The following is a 16,732-nucleotide window of genomic DNA, read 5'->3' on the forward strand; positions in this document are numbered from 1 at the left end:
GAGTCTTTGATTTGACTTTCCTCCACTTGTTATCTATCTAAAGTTGGGAGGGTCACCTAACCTCTCTGAGCTTCTATTTCCTGGTCTTAAAAATGAACATAGTGACAATTATCCCATCACCATATCTTCCAGATAAAATGGGATCACATATTTGAAGATGCATACTCTGGTGTTTGGCCTCTAGTTTTTGACTCAAATCCATTAAGATGCTTTAGAACATGGAACAGTAAGTCAAACTAAAAAAGGGCTAAATGGTATTAAAAACATATCTCATATTGTGAGGGTCCCATTTATATTAGGGCAGTTTCAAGGTTAGAAATTTCTATAACTCAAAAATTCTCCTTGTTGTGCTTTGTACCATTTTTGCTCCAGCTGCCTCCTGTGATGGTGACTTTTTTGCATGGGCTTGCAGACACAGCTTACAGAGACAGCCACATCCAGCTAATAGGAGGGTCTTTCCTTCTTGTGCTACTTTTTTTTAATATTAGTGAGGAGGAATATATTTTCCAGAAGCCCCAGCATATTTTTTATTTGGATCCCATGGTCAATTGGGTAACATGCCATGCTTCAGCTCAATAAATTCTGGGAAAGGAAGTCCATGTCATTTTCAATGTCTCTGAAAGAAAACAGAATCTACCAGACAGGAGGAAACTGGAGAAAGCCTATTGAGGTGGATCTGGTGTGTTGTCAACCACATTCCCCTCTCTTGGGTCTGTGACGTGTCCTGTTTAATAGGAATTGGGTAGGTGCTTTATCATCACGTCAATGTTTATCAATTTTATTGTATACATAGAAAAATGAAGCTGATGTGTATATGGAAATATAAAGTAACCTGGATTACAAATCCCAAATCTGTAACACATAATAATATTCTAGAAGTATAAATTTGAGTTATTAATGTACTTATACATCTCCTTACCAGCAATGGAAACTTAAGGGCAAGTACTTTAAGCTTGCTCACCCTCTGTTTCCCTGTCTATATGAACAATTAAATAAAAACCTTAGTGTCATAAGCTTATGGTGAGCTTTAAAGCACATAGGATATATATATATAAGCACCAAGGTTTGTAACTGAATTATTATAAATTTTTCCTCACTATGGATTCACATTGATTCTAGGTGATATGTTTAAGAGCATTTGCCTTTTTCCTATCACAGCTGTTCTGAAAATCAAATGTATCATAGAAATTTGGCTTTTCAGACCAAGGGCTCAAATTCTGCCCCTAGTTCCATGTTCTTTTTTTTTTTTTTTTCTTTTTCCCTGTGTTCCCAGCAGGAAGATCTGCTTTTCCAGTTTGCAGAACTGATTCTCCCTACTTACCAGCATTGTCAAGAAATCCTATGGACCCGGTCACTCTGTCATTTATGAGTAATAGGCCCTCAACAAGTAAGAAAGAAAGCAAATAGAAGGAGGGGCCCCCACAAACACAAATCTAGCTGGGCAAGCTAACTATACACATTACAGCTTTTTTTTTCTTTTTTTTTTTTTTTTACAGGCAGAGTGGACAGTGAGAGAGAGAGAGAGAGAGAGAAAGGTTTTCCTTTTTCCATTGGTTCACCTCCCAAATGGCCGGTATGGCCGGTGTGCTATGCAGATCCGAGGCCAGGAGCCAGGTGCTTCCTCCTGGTCTCCCATGCGGGTGCAGGGACCCAAGCACTTGGGCCATCCTCCACTGCACTCCCGGGCCACAGCACAGAGCTGGACTGGAAGAGGGGCAACCAGGTCAGAATCTGGCGCCCCAACCAGGACTAGAACCCGGGGTGCCGGTGCTGCAGGCAGAGGATTAGCCTAGTGAGCCACAGTGTCGGCCCACATTACATCTTTTAAAATGAAGGTTATATATACTCTATGTTACAAGTTCTGACTACGCAGTGTCAAAATGACACCTGTTTCATTGCTTGCTTTGTGATCACACTCCTCTGAGGAGTTATAGGTTTTGTGACATTGGTCTTGTTTTTCTCTGAAGATTTTAAAATCGAAAGGAACACATTAGTGTTTCTTCCACACTAATCATGGCACTTGCATTGTCAAAATATCTGCAATAGTTTGGTGCAGAGAACAGAGTGACCCACTGCCTCTTTGAAAAAACTCATATCCATCATTAACCACCTGATGACCTCTACATACAAGAGTCAAATCATGCTTACCGAGAAACTTTGCAACCACTTCTGCACCCAATGTGAAGGACACTCTGTCATTTTCACCCCAGCCTAAGACATCTTTATGTGGGTCAGACCGCAAACGATCACAAAAAGACCAACATCAGTTGGTTGCATAGTTTGTATAATATACTACATAGATTGAAGAGCTGCCGATAAACTTCCATGACGGCAGATTTTTCTCCTCCACAATGGCTGCTATCCTTCAATAGTTAAAACAGTCTGTAAAAGTGTCCCAGGTTTAATACTGTTATCTTTTTACATCCATAAATCCTATTGATGCTGGCACATTAACTCTTTCATTTGAGAAGAAAAAAAGTCCTGGGATATTTCATCTGCCGGCAAGAGGCAGCTCATTTCCAATGACTGCTTTTCTCTGTCTTCGTAGTCCCCAAGAAACAGGTAGCTGTTTTCTAACAGGAAACCACCATACTCAAAAAGTGAAAACAAATCATAGTATTGTCCATGGATGTCCCCACATACGTTGAGTGGTGCTTCAAGGTCTAGTAGGATAGGCTAATGGAGAAAGAGCTCTCAACACTTTAGGCACAGTCTTGTGATTTCATTCTTCTGTATCTGAATATTCTTACCACGCTTGGCAACTCTCAATTCCAACAGCCATTGGATAATTCCATTGATGCTGAGTCTGCATCCACCATCACCTTCCCTCCAGCAGTGGTGCCACCACCGTCTCACTACAGAATTCACAGTGCCATCTGGTTCCTGAACTCACAGCTCCTTTGCAGGCCAGGAGCACAGAAGCGGTGGTGGCGGTGGCACTGTTCTTCACCCTATTTCCCCCTTCCTTCCATTGGTATGCATATTTAATTAAAGCAAAGTTTTCATCATCGTATACTTAAAATGATTAAAGCCATTCTTTAGGAAAGAAAAGAAAGGCAATAAACAGGAGCTGATAAAGACATAGATAGATGAGAATTCTCATACGCTACTATTGGGAATGTTAAGTTGTATAACTACTTAGGACAATTATTCTGGAGGTTTCTAAAAGGCAATCTTAGACCCACCATCTTATCATCCTTTTTATTCCTAGATATTAGTTCAAAAGGAAAAGAAATATGTATCCATATAAAGCTTCATACACAAATATTCATTGTTATTTTTTATAATTGCTGCAAGCTAAAAACAACATAAATGTCCAATGATAGGCATAAGGGTAATCAAATTTCAATTCACATCTATACAATGAAACACTACTCATCAATAAAAATGAAGAAACTATTAATCTGTATAATAAGTGGATGATACTCAAAATAATTATGCTAAAAAGATCCAGACCAAAAAAAGGAATATTTATTATAGGATTCCATTTCTAAAAGCTTGTAGAAAATAGAAACTAATTGATAGTGAAAAGAAGTGATTAGAGATTACTGGCGGTGAGGTTGGGGAAGGACAGGAGAGAAGGATTCCCAAGGGACATAAGGAAACTTCAGAAGGTAAGGGTATCTTCAATATCTTTATTGTTGTCATGTTTTCACAGTTATATGCAGGTGTCAATATGTATCAATCCTATACTTTAAAGATTTACAGTTATGCAGCAAAAAGTGTCTTCCTTAAGAGATGGTGAAAGTCATAACCCAGTAGGTGCAATTTTCTGAAGCATAGAGACACCACCAAATGATTAAGTTAAGTGGACCAGGAACAATGACCATGTAAATGCATTTGTAGGTCAATGACTAACAGAAGTCTAATGAATTATTTTAACCTACATGAGGACTTTAAAGCAGCAGCTTTGGAGCTAGGATGTAGATCTCAATTAGAATCTTAAGCAAAATAGGGTGTGTCTGCACTCACAATTCTTACCTTGCTTAATTGAAGTGAGTCTTGCTTTTGCTGTGAAGCTGGGAACTTGCTTGAGCTATCTATTGTCCCCATTTTACATGATCCAGAGCTCTTGATTTACTGCTAATTCCTCCACCCCTTGCAATTTGATGGCCATGTTCTACTTCTCAAGCACCTCTCTAGCTTATTATTTCTTTAATTGCACCCCTTACCCATGCTGTTCAACATGGTCACATTTGCCCAATTAGTTCCTTAATTTTAGACCAGAGACATCACAATCTTCTGTATCACAATTTTACATTTTTTTACTCCCCTGCACTCATGATGGATGACAAATGTGAATATCTTTAATAAAAAGAGTTGCCCCCATTCCAAATCCATCACAAATTTATGAACTTGCAGATATATCTTATTTTCAAGGGAAACAAAGAAAGTTGAGACAAGAGAGAATAAATAAAGCTTTTTGAGTAGCCGCGATAGAAATACAGCATAGAAAGGAAGATCAGATTTTAATTGCAGAAATATAAAATCTGTATAAAGCTGCATACCTTGTACTGAGGATTGCAAAAGACCTTTCTGTGTGGAGATCTTTGGCAAGGCATTCTGTTCCAGATGTTGCCCATGTCCTTCAAAAACAATCCTCATCTTTTCTTCTTTTAGCAATGAATTATGATAAAGAGAAGAATGTCAGAGTTCTAAGCTGAGGTGAAAGCAGATTATTAGGGAGCCAGAGATAGGGGGTAACCAAATATCAACGATGACCAGCTCCAGCTCTGAGATTCTTTTTGTTCTCTGGACTCCATTTTTTTTTTTGCCATTCAAAACTCCTGGGGGAGGAACTGTGTTCCACAAGATTGGAGTGTGGTCTTGGCTTCTTTTTGAAATCAAAGAATTTTAGACAAGGTCCTCATTTAATCCAACTTTTCATTTCACAGGTGAAAAAAACTGAAACTCAAAAGGAGAGAATTATTTGCCAGGTAGCACAGTTAGAAGGTAGAGTTGGGAAGATTGGAGGAAAGAAAACTTCTGTGCAGAATACAAAAGTGTGCCCTCAAGCTGGGCCAATGATACCAGGATGACAACAGCTGAAGCCTGAACGGGAGTGGACAAAGAGCCATGAGAGCGATGCTTCAAGCCAGGACACAGAGGCTGTGGAGGATTAGTGAGCAGCTCAGCCCACAGCCGGATGGGTCTCTTTTGAATGTGGCTACTTAATCAGCCATCTCTAGTGGACTGTATGAGGGCATCCACTCAAAATTCAAATAGAAAATTGTTTCCTCTAGGCTGGCAAGGCACAAAATAAAAAAGCTCTGTAAATCTGGACTCCCATATGTGGTTCTCAGCTGGTGTGAGTCCCTGAATGAATTACATGCAGCCAGAGAAATTAATGCTACACACATGGTGGCCCAACTTGAAAGGAAAAGTTGCAACCAAGTAGACTCCGCCAGCCATTAAGGAACTCTGGAAAGCAGACAGCATCCACATTGATATGGTATGCTCCGGAGGACCCCCAGTGACATTATGATCAAGCACAGGAATAATGCATAATAAATGAGCAAGGACAAAAAATGAAAAGAGAGTGAAAAAGCCATAAAAAGGATGCCTTAATATTCAGCCTCAACTATTTGGGTGGAACTAGGTGGGTGTTAACTCTCACTTTTGTGCCCATCGGAAATGCTGCCTTGTTCTGGGTGAATTTAGTGCTCTTAACACCAGTTAAAGCCTGTAGCTGAATGATTTAAGATGACCCTTTTTCCTCCTGGTCTCATACTAATTGACTTGAGAGTGAGTTACAGTCCACAGAGAATAGCAGCCACACACTGGGTATATTTTTAATGTCAATTTCTGCAGGAGCTTTTAAACAAGGAAATTGTTGTAACAATTATTCTCTCTATCCTGAACCTTGGGATAGATATTGATTTTTAGCCCATTAGATGGGGGAAGGAATATATGGGTGTATGTTAATGAAAAGTGGGATAGGAGTCACTTGACATCATGCAAAGTAGCGTCACCCAGATATTTGGGGAATTGCAATTTCTTTGACCCATCTTTAGAAAGTTCCATATATTTGGAAAGCTCAAAAACAAGCAGGCTAAGTTAGTTTCATGTCTATAGTCACAGGGAAAATGGGTGGAATCGGTATCAGTGAACTCAGAAGTAAGGAATATTAGCAAGTGAATTCAATGATTCTTGCTTATTGTCAGGTTTAGCAGTGTTTTATACTTATGTCTAAAATGTAAGATTTAAATTTATTTAGATGCACAAAAAAACAAAATTTTCTATACTATAATTATATTAGCATTTTTTTTCTTAAATGGAAATGGAAAGGTTGAATATATTATGCACAAGAGATATATCTGATGTAACTTTGGTCAGACGGCACGAAAAGTTTTGAGTTACTAAAAGAGGGAATTTGAACAATTTTAGCTGCAGCAGTCTGGGTCCCAACTAATAAGGATGGACATTGTGGTACAGAACAAAAACCAGAGCATGCTTCACACTTGTCCTAATATGTATATGTGAAAGACCAAGCCTTAGAGGTCAAATAAAGAATGATTTATAAGGAAAAAAATCAGTTTCACCAGTGATAACCAAGTGTAAGTGAAATAGCAATCTTGTTTATTATGTCTTCAATTACTTTTATAGCATAACTTACATTGTCCATTCATTTACAACATGCAAGGCACCAAATAGTTCATTTTGGAAATCAAGAGATACATTATTTTGTCCAAGGCCACAAGCTTAAAATTTGTTAGAACCAAATCAAGAATCAAGACTTTTGAGGCCCTAAAGAACAGAACTTCTGTCTAGCTCAGCCCTCTTCCCACAAGTCTTTGACATATCACAAGCGCACTCTCTCCTACAGGGTCCATGGTAGGAAATTCTCTTTAGTCAGGGTCCTCTTCAGTGCTAAGCCCAGACTCAGCCTCTGGTTTCTTTTGGAAGCAGTCTATAGGCAGCTGTAGTCATATGATTGCAGGTGTTATAGTTAATGGAAACTGTTTATTTTTGCCTTAGATTATGATTCTTATAAAAAAATCTTTAAAAAAAGATTCTTCCAAAATTTAAAGCCAGGTTAACAGTTTTGCCCCTTTCACTTTGTTTGGATAATGGAACCAGATTGATCAGCACAACTTTGTACCACTCTTAGCAGCTTGGAGTTTTGCTAGAATCTATGAAACAATGAAGAGACCTTTAGCTATTAGGCAATATTTCATATATCCTGAGGGAAATCTGGGAAAGGGCAGGGGAGGGCAAGCAGAAAAGCACATTCTAGGATAATTTCCCATTAAGGGGAGCAAAGTTCTCTCCTAAAACATAAACTGTAAACATAAGATTTGTGTTTCCTGAGGTTCTATTTTGAACCTTTTTAAGTATAATATAAAGAAATAACTGCATGTTACATCTCTCCGTCTGAACAGTACTTTTAACTGCTTTCATCACTGACAAATGGCACTTCTGAAGCATAAGTTTTATGTGAAAAATAATCTAATTAGCTGATAAAGTCTTATGAATGGAGAGGCAGATCAATGTGACAGCAAGGGACTAGAAAGTGCAGAAGAAACCACGGTATTTACACTAGGAAAGGAGTCTGCTTTGTTCCTCTGAATAAAGAGAAAAAGTTAGGATCAAACAAAAAGCATCTTATATACTGTACACAAACGTTTATCACAGTTATCACTATTAGTTATTAAACTCTCTTTATCAAAATTAAGTGGTATTGGAGGATGATAGCTCTACTATCAGTACCATGACATACATGTTATTGCTGTTATTTAGAAGAGGAAACGAGATTTATTGGTGTTGTCACACAAGGTTGGTAACTTCGGGAGCTGGAATAAGGATCTGTTTCCCTGACTACAAGATCAGGACTCTGTCCACCAGCATTGTTACATTAACATAACTGATCATAAGAGTGTCTAAGCCTCTGAATCAGCATCTCTTTAAGGAGGATGTATCTGGTTGTTAATCCAGTTCTTTGGGTAATTAGTCAGTCTAAGAACCAGAGCTGGAGAATTTCTGCTGCAGACTTACCTACTGCTGCAAGAAACTCTCCTGCACTTGCCTTTGACACAATGCAGAGTATCCACACAGAGGAGTGTGGGACGCAGGAGGACCCCTACACTCTGCCCAAGGTCTTAGGTTCTAGTTTGTTCTGCTCCTAACAGGCCAGATGACTGCAGGTGATTCCTCGTCCCTTCCTGGTCCTCAGCTTCCTCTGTACATTGAGTAGATTAAATCAGATATTTCTTGAGGACTCTTCACACTTTTGGATCCAAGATGTTCTGATGGTAAATCAGGGACCAATGTTTGTTTTATTTTACTTTCTCCAATAAGACAAGGCAGACACCATGCTGCAGTCTTGGAAGTAGGCCCCCAAGGGACATCTTTCTTCAAACTTATGCTCCCTTATCATATCTCCAGTGCAGAGATTGTCTTTCTAATTCCTGAGCATATCAACATCTTTGCTCTCTGAACTTCATACTACTTGGCCTCTCTCCCAAAATCCAGTATCCCAAGGCTGTTTCCTTTTCATCATTACACTCCCATCTTAACCATCATCTAATCAGAAACATTTCCATCACCACCTAATCTAAGTAGCCCCCATTCACAAATCTTGGACAATTATCCTATTTTATTTTGGGGGAGAACTTATGAATATTGAAAATGATAATTTTTTTTTTACATTTGAATGCTTTGTTTGCTTGTTTGTTTTACCTGACCTATTGAAAAGTCAGCTCCATAAGGACCGGTACACATCTATCTTTTTCATCAATGCCACCATCTAGAACAACCTGACACATAGTAAGTATTCATTACATATTGTTAAATCAAAGATAAGTAAAGGATAATCATCTTAAACTCACATGGATATGCTACTAAGCACATTATTCATTCTGATGGGCCTTTTCTGTTTTGTTGATTATTAGCTTTTGGTCACTCATTATCCACTGACATTTAAACTTAAAGTTCTAAACAACATGTATGGGTTTCTTTTGGGGTTCTCACCTACATCTGCTTGATTAGATTTGTACACTGAGTAGAGCTTAAGAATCTACCATTCTCTGTGAGGCAGCTGGGGGTTTCAGGTGGACAGCTTCTCTCTCAAATGATGTGGCGCTTGCTTTGGCCTGTGGAGCCCACTCTGCCTTTCAACAACAGCAAACACCTCAGCAAGGAAAGCTTTATACTCAGCTAGTAAGACACAAAGCTTTCTCCAAATATTTTGCTCCATTTTCTTGGAGGACTGCACTCTGGCATTTCAACAGGTGGAAGTGTGGCTATCTGGGCTCTCCCAGAGAAGAGGGGGACAGGGAGAGCACAGTTATCTTACTGCACCATCATGCTTCCTTCTGCTGTGTGAAGACGTTAACTGCATCCATCCTCAGCCGTGCCTCTCACCCCCAGCCTCCCCTGTGTTCTAGGCAGAGCCTATCTGGATAGACAACCCCTGCATTTTGAAATCATACTTAATGCCAGCTATTTTCAAAATCTCAGTGACTTAAGAAAATGAAAATTAGAGCTTGTTCACCTCACAATCCAAACCAAACCTATAGCTCTTCTCTCAGTCACTGGATCCATTCTCCTTCCATCTTGTGGCTCCACTATTCTCAGGACCCCCTTGGCACCTCTTGGAAGACATTCTGCACTCAGAAAGTTGGCAAGAAAGACAAAGTGACTTGCTCATGATTCTTCAGAGCTAGGATGAGAAGTGGCAAACATCACTTCTGCCTGCATTCTCTTGGCCAGAACCCCATCAACAATCCAAACCCAACCAAAAGGGCCATACTTCAGGAAGTAGAGCTCTCATTGGTGGTTGCCTGACCAGTCCAGTTACACACTTTAATTTATGGTCTCTGATGACAATATTATGAGCAGAACTATCTCTATTTGCTATATTCACCAAACTTCTCTTAAATTTTTTACCTTTAAAAATCTTGCTGAAATGCTTTGTTTCACTTTGCTTTCTTTTAATGAGATTGCTCCTTTGCAAATTTTGCATTTTAATCTAAGTGTTTTCAGTTTGGATTTTTTTCAACTTTTATTTAATAAATATAAATTTCCAAAGTACACCTTTTGAATTATAGCAGCTTTTTCCCCCATAACCTCCCTCCCACCTGCAACCATCCCATCTCCCAGTTCCTCTCCCATCCCATTCTTCATCACAATTCATTTTCAATTATCTTTATATACAATCAAAGCAACTGTTTAGCCCACCCCATCATCTTGAATGGGAAGAAGTCCTTCTACCTTTCCCAAACTGGAAATTTCTCACTGGTTATGTTTCATCCTTAACACTCTACCTCTGAAATTTGGCTTTATCTGTATCTGTTACATTTTTATCTGTATCTGTTACATTTTTTCCTCATACTTGTTAGTCCATCTATCCTTTTCTGTTCTCCATTCTTGTTTGGAAAACCCCAAAATTCTTAGTTGGTTAATGAGGGAAATGATATTTTTTTATTTTCAAGACTATTGTCCTGAATATTATTTTTCCATAATCAAAATGCCTTTCTTCTGCAGCATTTCTTTTTTAGAGAAAGTCTAAAATGCTGTACATGGCAAGTAAAAAGTCTAGGTGAAGGTCTTGGAAGCAGGTCATGGAGAGTTCTGTATGTTCCGGAGAGGGCACAAGGGGAGGTGAAAAGGAGATGGAGAAAATGGCCTTAGCTTGCAAATATCATTTTTTCTCTAGTTTTATTTGAAATGGAATAAAAAGAAATATACCCAAACAGTATATTTGATACTTGGACTGTGAAAGGGAGTTATACATTACAAAACATTTACAACCTAAGCATTTAACTATTTTCTCATTTGATCATTCAGATTTGTGAGACAGATTTCATTAAATATTCTGCATATAAGGAGTTTAATATTCAAATATTTAACCTAATTGTCTAAGCCACACAGGTAGTTAATTCCAAGTTTCCCATTTTAATGCATATAGGCCATATTTTTCAGCATATTTCTACATGGTGCTTAGAGGCTGTAGGCTGACTTTCAAGATTAGTATCAAAACATGGGAATACTAGTTGACGGCAATCTACAGAGAAAGGCCCCATTTTGAAGCATAATATGTGTGACATAGGGTAAATGGCTTAAACCCTTTAAATTTCAATTTTTTTTTCACCTTTAAAATACTGACAATAGTAATGATTTCACAGTCTTCGAATGGGGATTAAATAAAATGTACCATAACACTAAAGACAAGAAGGCACTCAGTAAATGTTAGCTATTATTATTATTGTTTTCATTCAAGTATGAATTTCCATCAAAGGATGGAAACATCAGATTCAAGGTTTAATATAGCTGAATAAGTGACTGAGCTGAATGAGATATGCTGTCTGGTCTCCCAACACCAGACAAATCCCAAGCTCTCTTCAATGCCACATTCTGCTACACAGGCCTTCAGCTAGCATCTTTACAAATAGAAGATAATTACTTGGCATGGTTATAAATATTGAGCTGCAAGAAATTTGGTGAAACTGTTTTTTTTCATGGGCCTGTCCTTGTAAGTAATTTCACATAACACTTTTTATCCTCTTTCCAGAAGAGTTAACATCAGTCTTTTTTGAAAGATAAAGATGGTAAACAAACTCAAGTGTATCTGCAAATCTAAGAACAAGAGTTTATATTCATAATAGACATATTATAATTTAAAATTTGGATGGAGGCTCCTGCTTATTGAGCATGAAAGCCTAATAACTGGAGCCTTTTATCTCTCTCAAAATATTTTCCACTAGGCTGAGAGAATGGAAGAGCTAAGCACCATTATTTCTGAATTATTATTTCTGAATAATCCAAGGTGTATACACACACACACACACACACACACGTGAATCTGCACAAGCCCTATGTGCTCACAATTGAAATCTCATCCTCAAACCACCCACACATGCTCTTGGCAGGAAGACTGGAAACTTTCTCTGAAGTTTTTTATCCTTGTTTTCAGGTAGCTTTCTACATCAGTTTTCAAAATCCTTGTCTGAAAATTCTGGGGTTAAAAAAAAGAAATCCTATAATATTTCAGCTGACAAACTTGAGTATTAATTGTACCAACTTAACCAACATCAAATTATCCAGTTAATAGAATGTAGGAAAATGAATATGTGAGTGGGATTCTTATACTTGGGATGTTGGACATTCTTTGAATCTAACCAATCATTCTTGGGCAACTCACATTTTCTCTGGGTTTTAATTTCTCCATTTATTTATTTATTTAATTTTTTTTAAACTTTTATTTAATGAATATAAATTTCTAAAGTACAGCTTATGGATTACAATGGCTTCCCCCCCAAAACGTCCCTCCCACTCGCAACCCTCCCCTTTCCCACTCCCTCTCCCCTTCCATTCACATCAAGATTCATTTTCGATTCTCTTAATATACAGAAGATCAGTTTAGTATACATTAAGTAAAGATTTCAACAGTTTGCTCCCACACAGAAACATAAAGTGAAAAATAATAGATGATTTTTTAAATGATGATGAAATCAGATCAGACCTATTGTCATGTTTAATCCCAGTGAGAGTCAAGTTGGGAATTGATAATTTCTTTCTTTCTTTTTCTTTTCTTTTTTTTTTTTTCAGAAGATCAGTTTAGTATACATTAAGTAAAGATTTCAACAGTTTGCACCCCCATAGAAACACAAAGTGAAATATACTGTTTGAGTACTCTTTATAGCATTAAATCTCAATGTACAGCACACTAAGGACAAAGATCCTACATGAGGAGTAAGTGCACAGTGACTCCTGTTGTTGACTTAACAAATTGACACTCTTGTTTATGGCATCAGTAATCACCCTAGGCTCTTGTCACGAGCTGCCAAGGCTATGGAAGCCCCCTGAGTTCACTGACTCTGATCATATTTAGACAAGGCCATGGTCAAAGTGGAAGTTCTCTCCTCCCTTCAGAGAAAGGTACCTCCTTTGATGACCCATTCTTTCCACTGGGATCTAACTCGTGGAGATCTTTCATTTAGTTTGTTTTTTTTTTTTTTTTTCCAGAGTGTCTTGGCTTTCCATGCCTGATATACTCTCATGGGCATTTCAGCCGGATCCGCATGCCTTAAGGGCTGATTCTGAGGCCAGAGTGCTGTTTAGGACATCTGCCATTCTATGGGTCTGCTGTGTATCTCACTTCCCATGTTGGATCATTCTCTCCCTTTTTGATTCTATCAGCTAGTATTTGCAGACACTAGTCTTATTTATGTGATCCCTTTGGTTCTTAGTCCTATCATTATGATCAATTGTGAACAGAAATTGATCACTTGGACTAGTGAGATGGCATTGGTACATGCCACCTTGATGGGATTGAATTGGAATCCCCTGGTATGTTTCTAACTCTACCGTTTGAGGTAAGTCAGCTTGAGCATGTCCTGAATTGCACATCTCTTCCCTCTCTTATTCCCACTCTTACATTTAACAGCGATCACTTTTCAGTTAAGTTTCAGCACTTAAGAAGAATTGTGTATTGATTACAGTATTCAACCAAAAGTATTAAGTAGAACAAACAAAAAAAATACTAAGAGGGATAACATATTAAGTTGTTCATCAACAGTCAGGGCGAGGGCTGATCAAGTCACTGTTTCTCATAGTGTTCATTTCACTTTAACAGGTTTCCTTTTTGGTGCTCAGTTAGTTGTCACCTATCAGGGAGAACAAGTGGTATTTGTCCCTTTGGGATTGGCTTATTTCACTCAACATAATGTTTTCCAAATTCCTAACAGGGATCATTTTTCAGTTAAAATTTATTTTTGACAGGCAGAGTGGACAGTGAGAGAGAGAGAGACAGAGATAATTTCACCATTTATTAACAAAGTACAATTGAATGTGGTAGAATGAGAAGGCAGTACCAAGATGGCACTGGCAAGTGAGCATCAGTTCCTCAGGAAATGGCTTCAGAACCCGCCTGGCAAAGGAGCCTGCCTGGTAACAGGCAGTGATTGGTTACAGCATAAACCACCCGTTGACCAGATTGGCTGCCTCAGCTATATAAGCTGCTACACCAACTGAAATAAATGAGTCTGAGGGCTGCTCGCCTCTGGCCCGCTTTCACCTGACTCCCAGTGTCTGTGTCGTGACTCCTTGCCTCTTGCCCCAACCACACTTCGCCTCACAGAACGAATCCACAGCAACATCTGCCACCCAGTGTGGCGGAGAGAGAGCATGACGGACTTGGTGAGATCCCCCTTGATTTCGGCAAGTAGGCCCCTCAGTGTGTGCTGATTGGTTCTGTGAGGGTGCGCACAGGACCCCCTCCTGTGCCCCTTTCCTTGTCCTTGTCCTTGTCCTCCGTCGAAGTGACCCCAGGTTTGTACACACTGCCCAGAAGTATAACACCACTTCTCAGCTCCTCCTTTTACTTTCACTTCACCTGGCAAATTCACATAAGGAACTGATCATCCCAGAATCCAGAACCAAGTCATCTTCCCTCACTTGAGATAGGTGACACTCCAGAAACACTGTGTGGGCATATGGCCTTGACCTAACACATCAAGGAAATCTCCCACTAAGCACAGGACATGCTTATGATCTGATACACCACTCTCTGTTCATCTAATGTAGGGAACCCCCTGCAGAATGCCAACAGCCGCTGAGGTGCTTGGAATTTGTTTTGTTACGGCTGCAGTGCTGTGGGTGTCTTTCCTTTGGCTAGCATTGGCGTGGCGTGTCACTCTTAAGTGCTCAAACATAGGAAAGATACCCCCTTCTCAGAAGCGCACACAGATTACGAAACACAATGAATCTGTGAGTGATAAGAGCCTGTCACTCCAGGTCTCTGCCTCACAGGTAAGAGTTGATTTAGGGAGAGAGAGCTCCGACAGTGAAAATGACATGACAGCAAACCTTTTAGCAATGCCTAGTCAGCCACCCCCCCAAATATCCGTGGGATGAACTTAGACAACCTCAAGACAAATACCAGTGCGAGGTCATCCCATCCACACCCAATGAGGATCTCCACATTTCTGGCAGTCCTTGGGCACCCTAGGCTCTCAGGGCAGCCACTAGTCCCCATCCCACCCACATGTTTGCCGTTAATGTAGGAGCAAATGCAGAATTCAGGCCCTGGATTCCAATGCTCATAAATGACCTTACTATGCTAAAAAAGGTTTCTCAAGAGTCAGGCCCTGACTCTCCCTACTTTGAACAGGTGCTCATACAGTGGACATCGAACCTTCAGACTCACTTGACTGGGTTACACTGCTCAAAGAATGTTTGTCAAGACCACAGTTCTTTTTTTTTTTTTTTTTTTTTAGACAATGAGAGAGAGAGACAGAGAGAAAGGTCTTCCTTTTCCATTGGTTCACTCCCCAAATGGCCACTACAGCCAGCATGCTGTGGCCAGTGTGCTGCATCCATCCGAAGCCAGGAGCCAGGTGCTTCCTCCCAGTCTCCCATGCAAATGCAGGGCCCAAGCACCTGGGCCATCCTCCACTGCCTTCCAGGACCACAGCAGAAAGCTGGACTGCAAGAGGAGCAACTGGGACAGAATCCTGCACCCCAACAGGAACTAGAACCAGGGGAGCTGGCACCACAGGCAGAGGATTAGCCAAGTGAGCCTTGGCGCCGGCAGAGACCACAGTTCTTACACAGAAAGCATCCTATGAGGAAGAGGCTGAAACTGTGGCAAGGAATAATGCTGCCTATGGAATGGCAGTAAACTTTGATATGCTTACAAGCCATGGCACCTACATATATCCTCATGAACAGGCTCGCATTGGAGTAGTTGCGTATTTTGATCAGGTCAAAGATTTGGCACTTAGAGCCTTAAAAAATATAAATCGTCCTAAGTATAGTCAACTCTTTTGAAACCTAGTTCAATGCCTAGGCGAATGGTTCCCCAATTTCCTTGCCAGAGTCTTGGAGGCAGTAGAGAAAAGATTACTGCTTGGCCCTGATAATGACAATTTGGTCAAACAATTAGCTTGGGAAGGTGCTACCAAAGAGGCAAAAGCTGCAATTGCCCCAGTCTGTAATGAAGACATTTCTAAATGGATAGTAGCTACAAAGGAGATAAATCCTGCTGATACACCCATACAAGCCCTAACTGTAGCCATTAACAAACTGAACACAAGGAAGTCTAATGATCTTCTGGTTTATGGGGATGTCAGGAAACAGGACACCCACAACAAAACTGCCAAAACACTGAAAGATGGGGCAAGCCCAAAATTCAGTGTCCCAGATGTAAAAAAAGGCTTTCATTGGGCAAAAGATTGCAAGACCAAGCCTTTAAACTCTCAGCGGGGTGGCCCTCAGCCCAGCAAGTAAGAGGAAGTCCTACCAACATTAACCGGTTGATGCCTATCTTCAATCTGAGGCCAAAATTGACCCTATGTTTTGATGACATTGCCTTTGTGGGTTTAATTGCTATGGGGGCAGATGCCACTGTCTTAAAAGCTAAGGATACAATAAAAATGCAACATTGGAAGACGGTGCCTGGGTCTGACCTCCAAGGCATTGGAGGATTAAAATTGGCTGATCAGGTCTTCACGCCTGTAATGTGGTGAGATGACAATGGAGATATGGGAACCATCTTTCCACTAATTGCTGAGGTTTCCATGACCTTATGGGGGAGAGATGTGCTCTCACAACTGCAAGCAGTCTTTACTATGGATCACGAATCTCCACAAGCCAGCAGCTTTAATGGAGAGCCTACAAGTAAGATTCACCCCCAATCCTAGAGGCCACTGCTCACCTCATACGAAAGCCAGACCCAATCCCCATTGAATGGGAAAAAACAGTAAGCATCTGGGTAGAGCAGTGGCCAATG

The 16,732-nt window shown here is 39.9% G+C and overlaps 1 pseudogene; it reads right to left on the minus strand.

The window, feature by feature from the left end:
- Window positions 1–1,875: 1,875 nt before the first annotated feature.
- LOC100357916 (serine/threonine-protein phosphatase PP1-gamma catalytic subunit-like) overlaps window positions 1,876–16,732 on the minus strand; it is a 118,521-nt pseudogene continuing 103,664 nt past the window's right edge.

This window comes from Oryctolagus cuniculus, chromosome 7 (genome assembly GCF_051225735.1).
Source record: "Oryctolagus cuniculus isolate XC-2025 breed Fujian yellow rabbit chromosome 7, ASM5122573v1, whole genome shotgun sequence".
NCBI classification, from domain to species: Eukaryota; Metazoa; Chordata; class Mammalia; order Lagomorpha; family Leporidae; genus Oryctolagus; species Oryctolagus cuniculus.